This window comes from Lactuca virosa, chromosome 9 (genome assembly GCF_052849685.1).
Source record: "Lactuca virosa cultivar CGN04683 chromosome 9, Lactuca_virosa_CGN04683_v6, whole genome shotgun sequence".
Classification (NCBI taxonomy): domain Eukaryota; kingdom Viridiplantae; phylum Streptophyta; class Magnoliopsida; order Asterales; family Asteraceae; genus Lactuca; species Lactuca virosa.
In genome coordinates, this window is record NC_136434.1 from 13645828 (window position 1) to 13662924 (window position 17097).

Consider the following 17097-nt stretch of genomic DNA (forward strand, 5'->3'; position numbering starts at 1 on the left):
GCTATTCTGAGTTAGCCAAGCAAGAAGTTCATCTTGAGGTACCAAATCCGACTCCTCTTTCTCTCTATTGTATGGATTTCATTATTTGGGGTTAGGGCTTGAATCATTCCTTTTGGGGTCTTGGATACCTCAAACCCTCCCTTTCGTGTTGTGTTAGAGATCTGGGCCCTTTTGGGTCCAGGGAGTCCCAAGCATCCAGCTTTATGCATTTCCAATGGAGTTTTGAACCTAGGTTGCCATTTTAGGAGCTATTTCACCAAAAAGAGCCTTATGAGTGTTGCATGAGTATAAAGGTCAGACCTTTACGTGACTTTCGAGTGTTTAAAGGTCAGATCTATTAGTTAGAGAAGCAGATCTGACCTCAGAAGGTCATTTGAGTATGTCTATGGAAGGAACTCATCGAGTCCATAGGGAACTCGACGAGTCGAGTCGGGGTTGCCCCACGATTCATGACCAGAGGTAACCCATCGAGTGGAAGGTTCACTCGACGAGTCGAGTAAAGACTTAGAAGGATTCAGAGGACATGCTTGGACTCGCTGAGTCACCCGAGTACACTCGACGAGTCGGGTCAAAGTTTGACTGTTGACTGGAGTTTACTTCAGTTGATCTTAGGGTTTTGGTCAAGCTGGTTCATGAGAGATCAGGGAGGGGTAGAATGGTCTTCTACCCATCCTTTAGAAGTAAGGACATGAGAAGGTATTGATTAGAAATGTTATTATGTTAATAGGAGGAGGCTAGGTCGGATTATCAAGCAAGAGAGATTATCTGACATCGTACGAGGTGAGTCTTCTCACTATACTTTACCTAGAGTGGTAATATGTGTGACCGTAAGGTCTTATGTGCTATGAGGAGTATGTGATGTATGATGTTATTTAATATGTATGTGTTATGTTATGTTATGAGTAGTATGTTATGGACCGGAAGGTCATTATGATATGGACCGGAAGGTCATTATGATATGGACCGGAAGGTCATTATGGGTAGGACCGGAAGGTCTACCGGGATTGTGGGACGAAAGTCCCCTGAGACACATGGACCGGAAGGTCTTGTAGAGCTATAGCCTTGAGTGGCGTATGTGCGTATGTGGTATTTTGGGGAACTCACTAAGCATTTATGCATACAGTGTTTGTGTGATGTGTTTCAGGTACCAGTGAGGATCGCGGGAAGGGGCGGGCATGATCTGTACACACTGATGGGATTTATGTATTAGAGATCTTGGGATTTGTTTTATTATGATGACACGTGATACAATGGATTCTTATAATATCTTATGAATGAAATTATGTTTTAAAAATGAAAAATTGTTTTGAAAATTTACGTTGTTACAAGTTGGTATCAGAGCCTTGGTTTGAGGGATTCGGATGCACCTTCGGGTGTATCTGAACTCAAACTGAGGATTTGAGAAAGTTTTTCATAAAAGAAACAATTTTTCTAAAAAGTAAAAGAAATTGAGAAAAGCGGAAAGAAGCAGTGTGTACGATCAGTCAGCGCCCGAACGGTGATTTCCCAAAATACCCTTACATTATGTGTTACGAGATATGATATGAAATGTTATGCATGCTAGAGTAGGCTAGGTATTCCTATTAGGACTAGAGTGGCCTGATTTGTGATGCCTTAGCCTAGGAGATTACTGCTGCTATGAGATGCTTCGAGAGTGAGTAGGTAGCAGTGAGGAGCTTATGAGAAGTCTACCGAAGGGTAGCCTATGCTTAGCGAGATGTAGAGTACTTGTGATCTGGGATCCTAGGAGGAGGACTTGGAATGAATTCTAATGCAGTGTGGATGGTAGTATAGGGCACGTACTACTGAAAACACCGGATCAGTGCGCAGTCCAAGTAAGAATCCTTAGGGTACTAGAGGACAAGTAGAGTTGAGTTATCGAGTGCAAGTATACTCGAGCAAGTCTCTGATTTCTTTATGTTATGTTTCAAAGGCATCATGGTTGGGACACGCAACACTCCAGAGAGCAATGGGGTTAGCGATGAGGAGATTCGCCGATTGATTCATGAGGAGGTGGCCGCAGCCATCCGGGCGGAGATTCCGGAGATATTTGGGTCAATCAAGACCGCCTTGATTGAGACGTTTGATGAGCGATATGCTGCTCTGTCTGAGGCTGCCGTTGCTGCAGCCACCGCAGCTGTCGCTGCCGCGAGGCTACAGGGAGGTGACTCGTTGCTGTACCGAGAGTTCAGCAACACGAAGCCACCAGAGTTCGATGGGACTCAGGATCCGATAGCTGCGATGAGGTGGATTTCTGACATTGAGGGATGCTTCTACACGTGTTCATGTCCGGAGCATCTGAGAGTACGGTTCGTGCTGAACCAGCTTCGCTTGGGGGCGAAGGACTGGTGGAAGTTTGTGTCGGCAGATTTCACCCCTACTGAGCTTACTGCGGTGACCTGGGAGAGGTTCACCACTATGTTTCGTGATGAGTACGTTCCCCCGGTGGAAAGGGAACGGCTGGCCCAGGAGTTTTTGTCCCTCAAGCAGGGTACTGATTCTGTTACTGTGATCACCAGGAAGTTTCATAAGAGGGCGATGTTTTGCCCTAAGCATGTGTCTACCGAGCAGGCTCGCATGAGCCGGTATCTGAGCATACTAAGGAGAGACATTCGCGAGTTCGTGGCGAACTCGACGTACCGGACGTTTACCGAGCTTCAGGCAAATGCCCGGAAGAGGGAGATTGAGCTAGAGACTCAGGCCAGGGAGGAGGCCGAGTCTCAGAGGAGTGACAGGCGACCGGTACAGGTACAGCCGGCAGCCAAGCGGGCTAAGCCCGCTGATACGATATCTGGAGGCCAGAAGGGCCACACTTGTGGGAAGTGCGGCAAGGGACATGATGGAGTGTGTCGGGCGGGTGCTTGCTATAAATGTGGCAAGGAGGGGCATATAGCCAAGGACTGCCCCAAGGGATTTATGGTTTGCTTTCATTGCAACCAGACGGGTCACCGGAGGGCCGAGTGCCCACAGCTGTCACAGGGATCTGCCCCTGCTACTGCACGAGCTACTGAGGGTCGGCCAGTGAAGGCCGAGGCACCGAAGGCTCGCGGGAGAGCTTTCCAGTTGACAGCGGAGGAGGTCCGTGCAGCGCCCGATGTCGTGGCTAGTATGTATTCTTTCATTTATTTATGTTGAGCTGAGATATTATGCTTATATTATGATATGCGTAGGTACTTTTATTGTGAGTTCGGTACCTGCTTTGGTGTTATTTGACTCGGGTGCGAGTCGATCATTTGTGTCGTTAGCGTTTAGCCAGCACCTCAGCATTCGACGAGAGGCGTTGAGTCAACCTCTACGAGTTTCCATAGCTGACGTGCGAGCAGTGTATGCTACTGACGTGATTCGAGGATGTGTACTCGAGATCTTCGGCGTTGAGTTCCCGATAGATATGGTCCCGATTGCGATGGGAGACGTTTGAATTATAGTGGGTATGGATTGGTTGAGCCGATTTGGGGCGGTTATAGACTGCGAGCGACAGACGGTGACGATACGAGACCCTAGTGGGGGAGTGCTGACTGTATATGGCGAGGGTACCCGATGTGGGTCAGCATTTTGTTCGGCTGCCAGAGCAAGACAGAGTTTACAGCAGGGCTGCAGCGGGTTTGTAGCTTATGTGATGGATACACGAGTGGCCGCGGAGAGATTGAGTTCGATTGATGATGTTCCGATAGTGCGTGAGTTCCCGAATGTTTTTCCCGAGGAGTTTTCTGGTGTGCCTCCCGAGAAGCAGGTGGAGTTCCGTATCGATTTGGTTCCGGGGGCAGCGCCTATCGCCAAGGCGCCTTATCGCCTTGCGCGGCCAGAGATGCAGGAGTTATCCTCGCAGCTTCAAGAGCTGTTGGGGAAGGGGTTTATTCGACCGAGTAGCTCGCCGTGGGGAGCATCGATCCTTTTTGTCAAGAAAAAGGATGGTTCACACTGGATGTGCATTGATTATCGGGAGCTGAACAAGTTGACGGTCAGGAACCGTTACCCCTTACCAAGGATCGATGATCTGTTCGATCAGTTACAGGGAGCGTCTTGGTTCTCCAAGATAGACTTGAGGTCTGGATATCATCAGATGAGAATGCGGGATGAGGATATCCAGAAGACGACGTTCAGGACTTGTTATGGGCATTACGAGTTCGTGGTGATGCCTTTTGGGCTCACCAATGCACCGGCAGCGTTCATGGATCTCATGAACAGGGTGTGCAGGCTGATGTTGGATCGATCGGTGATCGTATTCATCGACGATATTCTGGTGTATTCGAGATCCCGAGAGCAGCATGAGGAACATTTGAGGGAGATCCTCGGGGTTTTGAGATCGGAGAGGCTTTACGCCAAATTCTCCAAGTGTGATTTCTGGTTACGAGAGGTCCAGTTCTTGGGGCATCTCGTTAATCAGGATGGGATATTGGTCGATCCAGCCAAGATTGAGGCGGTGATGAGTTGGGAGGTGCCGAGATCCCGCACCGAGATCAGGAGTTTTCTGGGGTTGGCCGGCTACTATCGGAGATTTATCAAGGATTTCTCCAAGATTGCCGTGCCACTCACTAGGTTGACCCGGAAGGGCGTTGCTTTTACGTGGGGTCCAGAGCAGCAGACCTCGTTTGAGACTCTTCGCCAGAAGCTGTGCGAAGCCCCGGTGTTAGCCCTTCCAGAGGGAATGGAGGATTTTACGGTGTATTGTGATGCATCGATATCGGGGTTGGGTGCGGTGCTTATGCAGAGAGGGCACGTGATAACATACGCATCGAGGCAGCTGAAGCCTCACGAGGCGAGGTATCCCACCCACGATTTGGAATTGGGGGTAGTGGTGTTTGCCCTCAAGATATGGTGTTATTATTTGTATGGGGTTCGGTGTATCATATACACAGACCACAAGAGTTTGAAGTACTTGATGGATCAGTCCAACCTGAACATGCGCCAGAGGAGATGGTTGGATGTGGTAAAGGATTATGACTGCGAGATCCTGTACCACCCGGGCAAGGCTAACGTTGTAGCCGATGCCCTGAGCCGTAGGGCGAAGAGTGCTCCGATACGAGATATTTGTATGAGGATGACGATGATGACTCCGATGTTGGATGCCATCCGAGAGGCCCAGGCAGAGGCTGTGAGACCGGAGAACCGCAAGAGAGAGCGGGTGATGGGGCAGGTATCTGAGTTTGTTACCGATAGCCGAGGGCTTATGACCTTTCAGGGTCGGATTTGGGTGCCGTTTACGGGCAGGGCACGTACCATCCTGATGGAGGAGGTGAAGGGTCCAGTTAGTGGTTTGGTCTAGGCTTTCATTGTAATAGTTCCTTTTGAGTCTTTAGTATGTTTTGGTGAGTTGTTTAGCAGTTTACGGCCCTGTGGTGAGTTTACGGCCGTAAACCCTGTTTCCGGCCCAAGTCTACTATATATAGAGGAGTTATAGGTCATTGTTAGGTTGTTGATGTCACAGAGTTCACGGTCCATTGTATCGAGTTCTACCAGACGTTTTACAGCAATAAACGTGTGCAAGCTTGATTTCTCTTCTTCTTCTACTCTTATTCTGCTTGCTTTTGATTGTTTGGTTGCTTGATCGTTGGTAAAGATCCGTTTTAGGACCTTACAATTGGTATCAAAGCAAAAACCGGTGTCAAAGTATCATTCAATCGCGTTTTCGGCTGTTTAAACTGATATTCTTCACTGTTCGAGATTGGTTTTGGTGTTTTCGTTGTTAAAGGGATTGAATCTACTCCAAAATCGCGTTTTTGAAGAACTTCTGGGAGTTTATTGCCGACCGTAAACCCAGTTTACGGCCGTAAACTCAAGAACATTCATAAACCTGACCGTAAACTCATAAAACATTACAGAATAATACAATCAACTAGAAAAGCAAAGTATAAACCAATATTTTGACTCAACAATCTCCCCCTTGGTTTATAGCTTTCTTTTCTTAATTGACCCAACAAGCTCCCCCTAAAAAGTAGCTGGCTTTTCTTGTTAATCTTCATCGAGAGCTTGGCTTCAGCATTTATCTTCAATGAATGACTTCATCTTGAGCACTTGAGCTTTTCTTCAGAATTTGGCAGTGAACGCACATTGGGTGAGGAGGCTTGATGTACTGATTCTTGAAAGATAGCACTTTCAGCTTGAGAATCTTCAGAGAGAACATCAGAGAGAACAAATCTTCTGGATCAGTTCAGCAGGTTCAAGATAGCAGCAGACTGATTGAGGAGGCTTCAATGCAATCCGTCACATAATCTTCAATTTCAGCTTCACCTTGCTTCTGGGGTTGAAAGATTGAATGTCGAAAGAATAATCTTCATTTCTTGCTCCTTTGAATGAGAATTCTTCGATGATCACGGATCCTTGGCTCAGAAATCTTCGACACAAACTCCATGAGTTTCATCTTCACCTGAATTCACTTTTCAAGACAAAACAAAACTAAAAGAAAACTTAGCACACAAATTAAAACAGAAACAAAAATATTTTTGGATTTTTCATATTTTCTGAAAAAGAAATAAAACAGAAATAACACTATTTTTTGGATTTTTAATTTTCTGATTTTTGTTTGGTTTTTAAAATTTTTAATTCTCCCCTAATATTTAAATTAGAAGAAACTATGAACAAATTTAACAAAAATTAAATGATATCTAACTTTAAGAGTGATTTGGGATCAAAGTTTTTAGACAGCCTTTATCCGTTTATCAGTACATCTCCCTTCATGAATAGATCTGGTCAATCGTCGGTATTGTGGTCCACTTAAACATGAGAGATTGTGACAAAATTAGGACATACTATAAGTGACAAGACAATGTGATCCTAAGTTCCTAGATAATATTCCTTAAGGACCATTCAGCTGACGACGACCAAAGATATAGTTGTCCACCTAAATTGAGCAGCGAGATCTACAGACAACCTAGTGATTGTTCAATTTTAAATGTACTAGAACATGTTTCCCGCTTCCTGACATACCCCAATAATCAGGAACTTCCAAAGTACTCCTTACTTTAGGTGAGCAAACAATTATTATGAGAGAAGTCAGATTTAGAATGCATATGCTATACACCCAGGTCGGATCTCTTCCAATCTCGCAGAGGGTGAAACATATGACTAACCAGATTTAGAGGGATTGAGAAGTAGAATGGTGCATATGCTGTGTACCAGGTCGGATGGTTAATCACGCAAAGGAGACGGTATATGGCTAACAGATAGAAAGAATTACATAGGTAGAAGATGCATAGAGATAGAGTTGCATATGTTATAGTCCAGGTCGGATCTCTCGATCACGCAGAGGAAGCAACATATGACTAACAGACAGAGAGAAAGAAAATAATCTTCTACAGACCTACTTTATCGGAATTCCCCAGTCGCCCCATCAATACCGGAATTAAGGACAAAGTCCGTACATCGAGGAAGAGTTAAACCACAGTTCTAGATACAGATTATTTTAGTGTGACCGGTGGATTATCATGTATATCTCCCTGCTCAACCTATCTGAGCGTCGTATTGTCAGGCTAAATGGATCTATCTAGGTCAAGATTTTTCAAGTCTCTAGATTCCTTAAGTTCATTAATGCCTAGTCAAGTCCATTTTAATCTTTCGTGCCTACCAACGCATCGAACACAGAGCCTATACAATTCAAATTCAGTCCCTTACACAGATTCAGATTGCCTGTTATCACATGACTATATCACTTCCCAAAACATCTCCCTCAAGCACATTTCATTAACACCATATTTTTGGATTTTCTGATTTTCTAATGTTTTTGGATTTTTTTTTAATATTCTAATTTTTGTTATGTTTTTATTTCTCCCCCTAAATTTGTGCATAGGAGAGAAACGAAAGTAAATGCCCAAATTTAAACTAAACTATCCTAAAACAAAAATTAGTCTTTAAAGCGAATCAGCTTAAGAAAAAAAACTCAGGAGTATAGAGAATAAAACTCAAACCGTAAGTCACCGATTGAATTTGCATCCAGAAGGTCTGAGAACAGCACGCGTAATCTCAGAACAGATCCAAAAATTCTTCACAACGTTAAGCACTAACCCCATGAGTGATCCTTTCCTTTCTTCCCTTCCCGCAAAGGACACATACTCCCAAACAAAGTTATGAATGTTGTACAGTTGAGAGATGCCTCCTATCATGTGCCTGGAATAGCCACTACCAACAAAACGATGTCTGATGATATGCCTCCACAGCTGCTCCGACACAGAGCGGGATCAGTTGGTCTTTGGAACCCAATCCATTTTGAAACTGGGTTGACCTTTTTCATCCTTGCATGGTACTCTCTCCCATGACATATCCTGTTTATCACAAACAGAAGATGAAGAAATATTAGAATCGTTTGAAGATTTGGGAGAGTGAGCCTTTGGAACCCATTTGTAGTTGGGTTTAACCCATTTCTTTTTCGATCTGATGGGTGGCTCAGTACTTGCTTTTGATCTTGATGTCGGCCGTTGAGATGACTTTGACCTAATCAGTCTTTGTTTCACTGGAGCATCTCTTGGATTTGGCTTCTTGGCCGACATTCCCTTCTTGCCCTTGGGATTCGGATTCTTGGCCTTGTGGGTTTGATTCTTGGCCTTCTACGCAATTCAGTCACCATTGTCTAAACGTGACCTTGAGGGATTTCTTTTGGAGTATCTCCCTCTTGGCGCGTTTTGCCATCCTTGTGCGTAGTAGGGAACGTATGCGCGATTTGGACAGTTTCGGGCAATGTGACCAGGTGTTCCACAGTGAAAACAAGTCTTTTTCTTCACTGGGAAATTGTTTCTTCCTGCCCCTGGTGGCGTGTCTTTGCCTTGTCTCTTATTTTTCCCACAAGCACAATTACAACAGGCACTCTGTTTCACTGGAATTGGTGGCCTGTATTTCTCAACAGCAGGTTGATCAGAAGCAGCTGAGTTCGAAGCAACAGATTCAGAGTTGAAGGAGATGTTGGTTTGTTCAATGGTGTTCTCCTTGTTCTCATCCTCTACTACTTTACCTGCACATGAAGTAGATATGCTAGAAACTGGAACATCAGTATTTTCAAACAAATCATCAAATATGTAAAAAAAATTTAACTCAACATGATCCGATGCAGAAGTATCACAAAAAACATTGTCATTTTTAACATCAGAAACACAAGATTTTTCATGGGAAACAAAAACATCAGGTTCAGACTCAGTTTTATTATCAGAAACAGATCCTTCAACTCCGTGCTTTGACTGATCTAAGGATTGATCTGCAGGGGAAGTAGAAACGTTAGTATTTTCAACATTAATAAATCCTCCTGAAACAAAACCAGATGGCTTGCCATAAACCATGAATGGTTCGTTGGCAATCTCCTCTTTAGACAAGGGTTGATACTGATATGTATGATTAAAAGGAGGAGGTACATTATCATATCCTAAACCCTTTTGCTGGTTTCGTTTGAACAGCAGGCAATGGTCAATCATGTTGGCAACTACCTCGCTTGATACATCAAATCTTTTAAAATCAAAATTTGCAGTTTCAAATTGTCTCTTTAATGTATCAAGCTCAATAATTAACTCATCATTTTGTCTCTTGATGTAATCATAATTTTCACATTTTTCACTGTAGTCCTGCTGAATTCTCTTAAAGTCCTTTATTTTTGTTTCTAACTGGGCCTTTAGGGGTTTTTGTCCCTTTCTAAGTTGATATCCTTCATATCTCAGGTCCTCAACTTCTCTTTTTAATAAATCAATTTGTTTCCGAAGAAATTTAATCGTAGTTTCACAAGATTGAGAACATGAAACTTCATTGACCGGAAGGTTTGCGGAACTCATTGTTTTTCCACACTTCAAAGCGTCAAGTTCTTCAATTACAGCAGCAAGACTAAGACGATTGAGATCTTTTGTCTTCTTGATGACATCCACATTCATATCCCACGACTTTGGAAGTGCATTCAGCAGCTTTTTATTTATCTCAGATTTAGTCAAGAAAATCCCAGCTATACTCATCTCAGTAGTAAGTGTAGTAAATCGCTGCAACTGAGCTTCCATGGTTTCTCCAAGGATATAGTTGAACATGTTGAAAATTTGTCTTAACATATCCTGACTCTCTTTCATGTCTTCATTTCCCTTGTTGACCTCAAAAGCCATTAAAAACACAACTAGAAGCCAAAATCAAACTTAAAAGTCAAACTTAAATTAAAAAAAAGTCCTTTGACTATAAACCTCAAAAGTCAACCTTAAAAGTCAAATTTAAAAAGTCAAACTCAAAAGTCAAACTTAAAAGTCAAACCGAAAAGCTAAATTTGAAATTTTAAAAGTTAAACGATAAAGTCAAAGTTTAAAGTCAAATGTCAAACTTTAAAAGTCAAAGTCAAAATTTTAAGTAAAAAATCAAAAATAAAAGTCAAAATTTAAAAACTAAAATTTTTGGTTGAAAATGGAATTTTATAATAAAAGAAATTGAATTTTTGGGCTAAAAGTGTCAATTTGCGAAACTAGGAACCGAAGGGGAGTCTTTTTGAATTAAAAACGGACGGGAATTATCAACAGGTAGCCTAGCTGAGTTGGTTAAGGCGTGAGGCTGATGAATCAAAGGTCGCGGGTTCGATCCTCGGCATTCCCCAAAATCGTTTCCTTATTTTTTTAGATGCGAAGGCGAGGCTGCTGCTTGCGAGGACGAGGTGCGAGGCGCGAGACCGAGGCTGCTGAACGAGAAGGCGTGCGAACCGGAAACGCTGCTAGACCGTACAGGTGCGAGCCGTAAACTCAGAGGGTCGTAATCTCCGACCGCAAACTCTGGGGCCGTAAACTCGGAAACCCTAGTTGTTGGCCGTAAACGCCGCCACCCCCTCGCTGGTTACGACCAAAAACAACGATTTTTGCCCCTTTTTGCTCCAAAACTCGATCAAAACCCCGTTTTTATGAAAAACGCGAAGAACAAACCCCCCCTAATTTTCAGAGATCTATCCAAAAACGCAAAAATCTTTCAAAAATAAGATCAAATAAGCTCCAGATCTGACAAAATTGACTGATACAATCCAAGCTCTGATACTAATTGTAATGTTTTAAAACGGATCTTTACCAATGATCAAGCAATCAAACAATCAAAAGCAATCAGAATAAGAGTACAAGAAGAAGAGAAATCAAGCTTGCACACGTTTATTGCTGTAAAACGTCTGGTACAACTCGATACAATGGACCGTGAACTCTGTGGCATCAACAACCTAACAATGACCTACAACTCCTCTATATGTAGTAGACTTGGTGGTTGATAAATACTAAGTCCAAGCTAGCACCAAATCAAGGGGGAGATTGAAGGGTCCAGTTAGTGGTTTGGTCTAGGCTTTCATTGTAATAGTTCCTTTTGAGTCTTTAGTATGTTTTGGTGAGTTGTTTAGCAGTTTACGGCCTTGTGGTGAGTTTACGGTCGTAAACTTGTTTACGGCCGTAAACCCTGTTTCCAGCCCAAGTCTAATATATATAGAGGAGTTGTAGGTCATTGTTAGGTTGTTGATGCCACAGAGTTCACGATCCATTGTATCGAGTTGTACCAGACGTTTTACAGCAATAAACGTGTGCAAGCTTGATTTCTCTACTTCTTCTACTCTTATTCTTATTGCTTTTGATTGTTTGATTGCTTGATCATTGGTAAAGATCCATTTTAGGACCTTACAGGAGGCGCACAGATCGAGGTTCTCGATCCATCCCGGGGCCACTAAGATGTATTTGGACCTGAAGAGAGAGTATTGGTGGCACTATATGAAGAGGGATGTGGCGTGGTTTGTTGAGAGGTGCTTGACCTATCGCATGGTTAAGGCCAAGCACCAACGTCCGCATGGCAAGTTACAGCCACTCGAGGTTCCCCAGTGGAAGTGGGAACGGATTTCCATGAATTTTATCACCAAATTGCCGAGGACCGCGAGGGGTGTCGATGCAATTTGGGTGATCGTTGACCGGCTGACGAAGAGCGCTCACTTCCTTGCTATCAGCGAGAGCTTTTCTGCAGAAAGACTGGCAGAGATGTATGTGAGAGAGGTTGTATCGCGGCATGGAGTACCGATTTCGATTGTGTCAGATCGAGATGTACGTTTTACTTCCAGATTCCGGAAGAAATTCCATGAGGAGTTGGGTACGAGGTTGCATTTCAGCACCGCTTACCACCCACAGACGGACGGACAGAGTGAGCGGACGATTCAGACGCTCGAGGACATGCTCTGAGCATGTGTGTTGGACTTCGGAGGAAGTTGGGACACGTACTTACCATTGGCTGAGTTTTCCTATAACAACAACCACCATTCGAGTATTGGTATGCCTCCCTTCGATTTGTTGTATGGGAGGAGGTGTCGGACTCCCATCTGCTGGGGAGAGGTAGGGCAGCGAGTGATGGGTAGAACTGAGATAGTGCTTCAGACAACTGAGCAGATACAGCAGGTCAGGCAGAGATTACTGACAGCCCAGAGTCGCCAGAAGAATTATGCGGATAGGCGACGATCCGAGCTTGAGTTCCAGGTTAGAGACTTCGTACTCCTAAAGGTATCTCCTTGGAAAGGAGTGATCCGATTCAGGAAGAGGGGCAAGCTGGGGCCCCGGTACATTGGTCCTTTCAGAGTGACCGCGAGGGTAGGCAGGGTAGCGTATCGTTTAGAGCTACCTACGGAGTTGAGCCAGATACATGATACCTTCCACGTGTCTCAGTTGAGGAAGTGTATAGCCGACGAGTCAGCAGTACTGCCACTAGAGGATATTTAGGTGGATGCGAGCCTGAATTATGTTGAGAGGCCGATTGCGATCTTGGATCGGAAGATCAAGGTTCTGAGGAACAAGGAGGTGCCCCTGGTTTAGGTCCAGTGGCAACATCGGAGAGGGTCCGAGTTGACTTGGGAGTCGGAGTTGGAGATGCGGGAGCAGCATCCAGAGCTGTTTGCAGAGCGAGACTTCGAGGGCGAAGTCTGATTCTAGTAGGGGAGAATTGTAACACCCGGATTTCCAGGTATATTATTTTTAATTATTTATTTTTGTGAATCATTGACCTACTCGACGAGTTGGTGCTATAACTCGTCGAGTAGAAGCGGCGTGGCCACATGAGTTTAATGAACTACTCGACGAGTCCAAGAGTAGACTCGCCGAGTAGGCGTTGTGGGTGGAAACCCTAAATCCTCGAGCCTGTGCCTTATTTAAAGGCACTTATGGCCTTCATTTGCGGCTACCATTCCAGAGAGAGAACCCCCATCGAGCTTGAGTGTGTAGAGCTAGAGAAAGAAGGCCATTTGAACTTTTGGTGTGATTTTGCAAGAAAGGAGAGGAGCTCCAGCAAGAAGGGTCAAAGGAGGTTGCTATTCTGAGTTAGCCAAGCAAGAAGTTCATCTTGAGGTACCAAATCCGACTCCTCTTTCTCTCTATTGTATGGATTTCATTATTTGGGGTTAGGGCTTGAATCATTCCTTTTGGGGTCTTGGATGCCTCAAACCCCCCCTTTCAAGTTGTGTTAAAGATCTGGACCCTTTTGGGTCCAGGGAGTCCCAAGCATCCAGCTTTATGCATTTCCAATGGAGTTTTGAACCTAGGTTGCCATTTTAGGAGCTATTTCACCAAAAAGAGCCTTATGAGTGTTGCATGAGTATAAAGGTCAGACCTTTACGTGACTTTCGAGTGTTTAAAGGTCAGATCTATTAGTTAGAGAAGCAGATCTGACCTCAGAAGGTCATTTGAGTATGTCTATGGAAGGAACTCGCCGAGTCCATAGGGAACTCGACGAGTCGAGTCGGGGTTGCCCCGCGATTCATGACCAGAGGTAACCCGTCGAGTGGAAGGTTCACTCGACGAGTCGAGTAAAGACTTAGAAGGATTCGGAGGACACGCTTGGACTCGCCGAGTCACCCGAGTGCACTCGACGAGTCGGGTCAAAGTTTGACTGTTGACTGGAGTTGACTTCAGTTGACCTTAGGGTTTTGGTCAAGCTGGTTCATGAGAGATCAGGGAGGGGTAGAATGGTCTTCTACCCATCCTTTAGAAGTAAGGACATGAGAAGGTATTGATTAAAAATGTTATTATGTTAATAGGAGGAGGTTAGGTCAGGTTATCAAGCAAGAGAGATTATCCGACATCGTACGAGGTGAGTCTTCTCACTATACTTTACCTAGAGTGGTAATATGTGTGACCGGAAGGTCTTATGTGCTATGAGGAGTATGTGATGTATGCTGTTATTTAATATATGTGTGCTATGTTATGTTATGAGTAGTATGTTATGGATCGGAAGGTCATTATGATATGGACCGGAAGGTCATTATGGGTAGGACCGGAAGGTCTATCGGGATTGTGGGACGGAAGTACCCTGAGACACATGGACCGGAAGGTCTTGTAGAGCTATAGCCTTGAGTGGCGTATTTGTGTATGTGGTATTTTGGGGAACTCACTAAGCATTTATGCTTATAGTGTTTGTGTGATGTGTTTCAGGTACCAGTAAGGATCGCGAGAAGGCGCCGACATGATCTGTACACACTGATGGGATTTATGTATTAGAGATCTTGGGATTTGTTTTATTATGATGACACGTGATACAATGGATTCTTATAATATCTTATGAATGAAATTATGTTTTAAAAATGAAATTTTTTTTTAAAAATTTACGTTGTTACAATTCTCAAATGGAGCCCCTATGTTACCATTCAGTCCCTAACACTCTAAAATCTTTTCAAGTGAGGCCCCAAAAGTTCACATTTAGTCCCTGCCTTCATAAATACTTACAAAACCGATCCAACGCTTACACTTTTAACCCCTTACTTATAAACTATGCCATTTGGCTTCCCGAAACCAACACCCCACTAATTATTATTTAATTTCTGAGCTCTAACAATATAAAATAATAATAATTACTTCCTATAAGGTCCAAATAAGGATCTTTACCGGTAGTTGCACAACAATCAATCACAAAATAAGAGTAAGATGAAAGAAATCAAGCTTGCACACGATTATATTGAGAACATCGTCTGGTACAACTTGATAGGACTTCTTTGGCATCAACAACCACTAAAAGACTAACGCCTCCTCTATATATACAAGACACGATCAAGACACAACCGAAAACTGGGTTTGCGACCGTAAACTGAGTTTACGGTCGTAAACGTGTTTACGGCCGTAAACACAGTTTACGGTCGTAAACGTGTTTACGGCCGTAAACACAGTTTACGGTCGTAAACACACAGAAAGTTCAACAGACACCAAACAACCCGTATACACTATAACAGACTCATTCTGAACAGTGAAATCCTAGACCAAACCATTTCCAGGGTCCTTCAATCTCCCCCTTGGTTTGGATCTAGCCTAGACTCAATCCTTGTCGACCACCAGAACATCCGACTTTCCCATTGCACCATTCCACATTTTCTTCTCAATGATCTCAGCCACCATTGCCGTGTATTCTTTCGCCACGGGCTCGAATATTGGTTCAGCCACCATAATCTGCTGAGTGGCAAGATGATGAATGTCCCATTGGTGAAATTGAAGCAAGTCCCTTTTCTCGTAAAGACGGATGCAATCATCTTTAAGCTTGATGACAGCGGCATCTGTTAATTCATCATAAATCCAATACAGCATGGATGCAAGAGAACCATCAGAGTAGTTTTGAAGAACAGGGACTTGTTTCACTTGAGCAGTGGCTGGCCACATCACTTGTTTAAGAGGCTGATCAGTTTTGGGATCAAGCACATTGGGATGAACCTTGACGATTGACTGAGCGGTCTTCATCGAAGGAAATCCTTTAGCAACTTGATCTTCCAAAAACGATTTAAACTGGTTCGCCCTGGGATTATTTGAAGGATTGGAGAAAGGAGCCTTAGACAGCTCAATAAGATCAACCTTGGTAAAAGAATCAAAGTCGTGAGCATCTTTGTATAGTTCATTTTTGCCGCTCTTTCTCCTTACCATGAACATGTTCATCGTGTCATGGAATCCCCATGAGATGATTCCAGACCTGTCACCATAAATGTCTCTGAAGCGATTTTCGCCCAGATCCGTAACAGTAACATGTTGTTTATCCCAGGGCGCCTTATGATCTACGCTTCGTTTAAATAGAAGTTGACCTTTTTCAGATTCCTGGGTCGACTTCTTGCGTTTTAAGGCCTTTCCACGTGGAGCTTGCTCTGGTTCCTTCTCAAAGCGGTCTACGACGGTGGTGGTTCTGATAGTTGAAGGGGCAATGGGAGCATCTTGATTAGGAAGATAAATCTGTGGCTCTTCAACAGATGACTTGAATTCGCCCCCAAACTTATCTTCCAGCTTTTTCTTCAAATCATAGTAACTGGCTGTTAGAAGGCCAAAATGAGTCTGGAGATCTGTAATTTGTTTGGTCTTAGCAGCATTTTCTTCATTAAGTTCTGCCATTTGAATACTGAGCTGTGTGTTTTCAGCTTGAAGGCCTGTGACTTTAATGTCAAGCTCAATATTCCTCTGGTCTAACTCTACATTTTTCTGATTCAGAGTATTGATCTGCTTCTGAAGACCAACTAGTGTAAGACCTTCTTCTCCTGTGTTATCACCCCCTATATGAATTCCTTTGCCACGCAAGGGTGATGTTGAAAATGGTTCTCTGGCCAAGAGCGTTGCTAACTTGACAGAGGTAGCGTTGTGCTCTGGCCTCGGAGGAGAGAGATCCGTTTGGAAGGACGAGCCACCGGCTTCATAAACGGTACTGGGACCTTCACTGTTTGGCACCGTTGAGACTATGACTGAGGTTGTTGTTGGTGGAGCTGAAGCACTTTGAGTCACCAATCTTGGGTCACGTCTTCGTCTTTTGCTAGAGGGGGGTGTAGACTGGGTGACTGGAGGATCACTTTCTATCGGCGCAGATGTAGGTAAGATAACATCAAGGGGAGGAATCCCTGACGTCACTACCATAGGAATTGCTATTTCCGCCGATGTTTTGGTTGGAGGAGGTGTAGCTTCAAGAACATCTTCTTCTTCCCTTGCCTCAGTTGCTGGTTTAACAACTTCATCGACAATGTTGAGTAGCTCATTGAGGTTTTCCTCTGACAAGAAATCCTCGTTACTCCCAAAATTAATAGGAGTTTCATCATTGTCAAAACTTGTGAGATCCAGGTCTTCATACAAGTCAGTTTCTGACCCCGACCCCCTGTGAGATTCATCTTGAACCCGAACAGATGTCATTTCATGTTCCGAAGCAACATCAGCA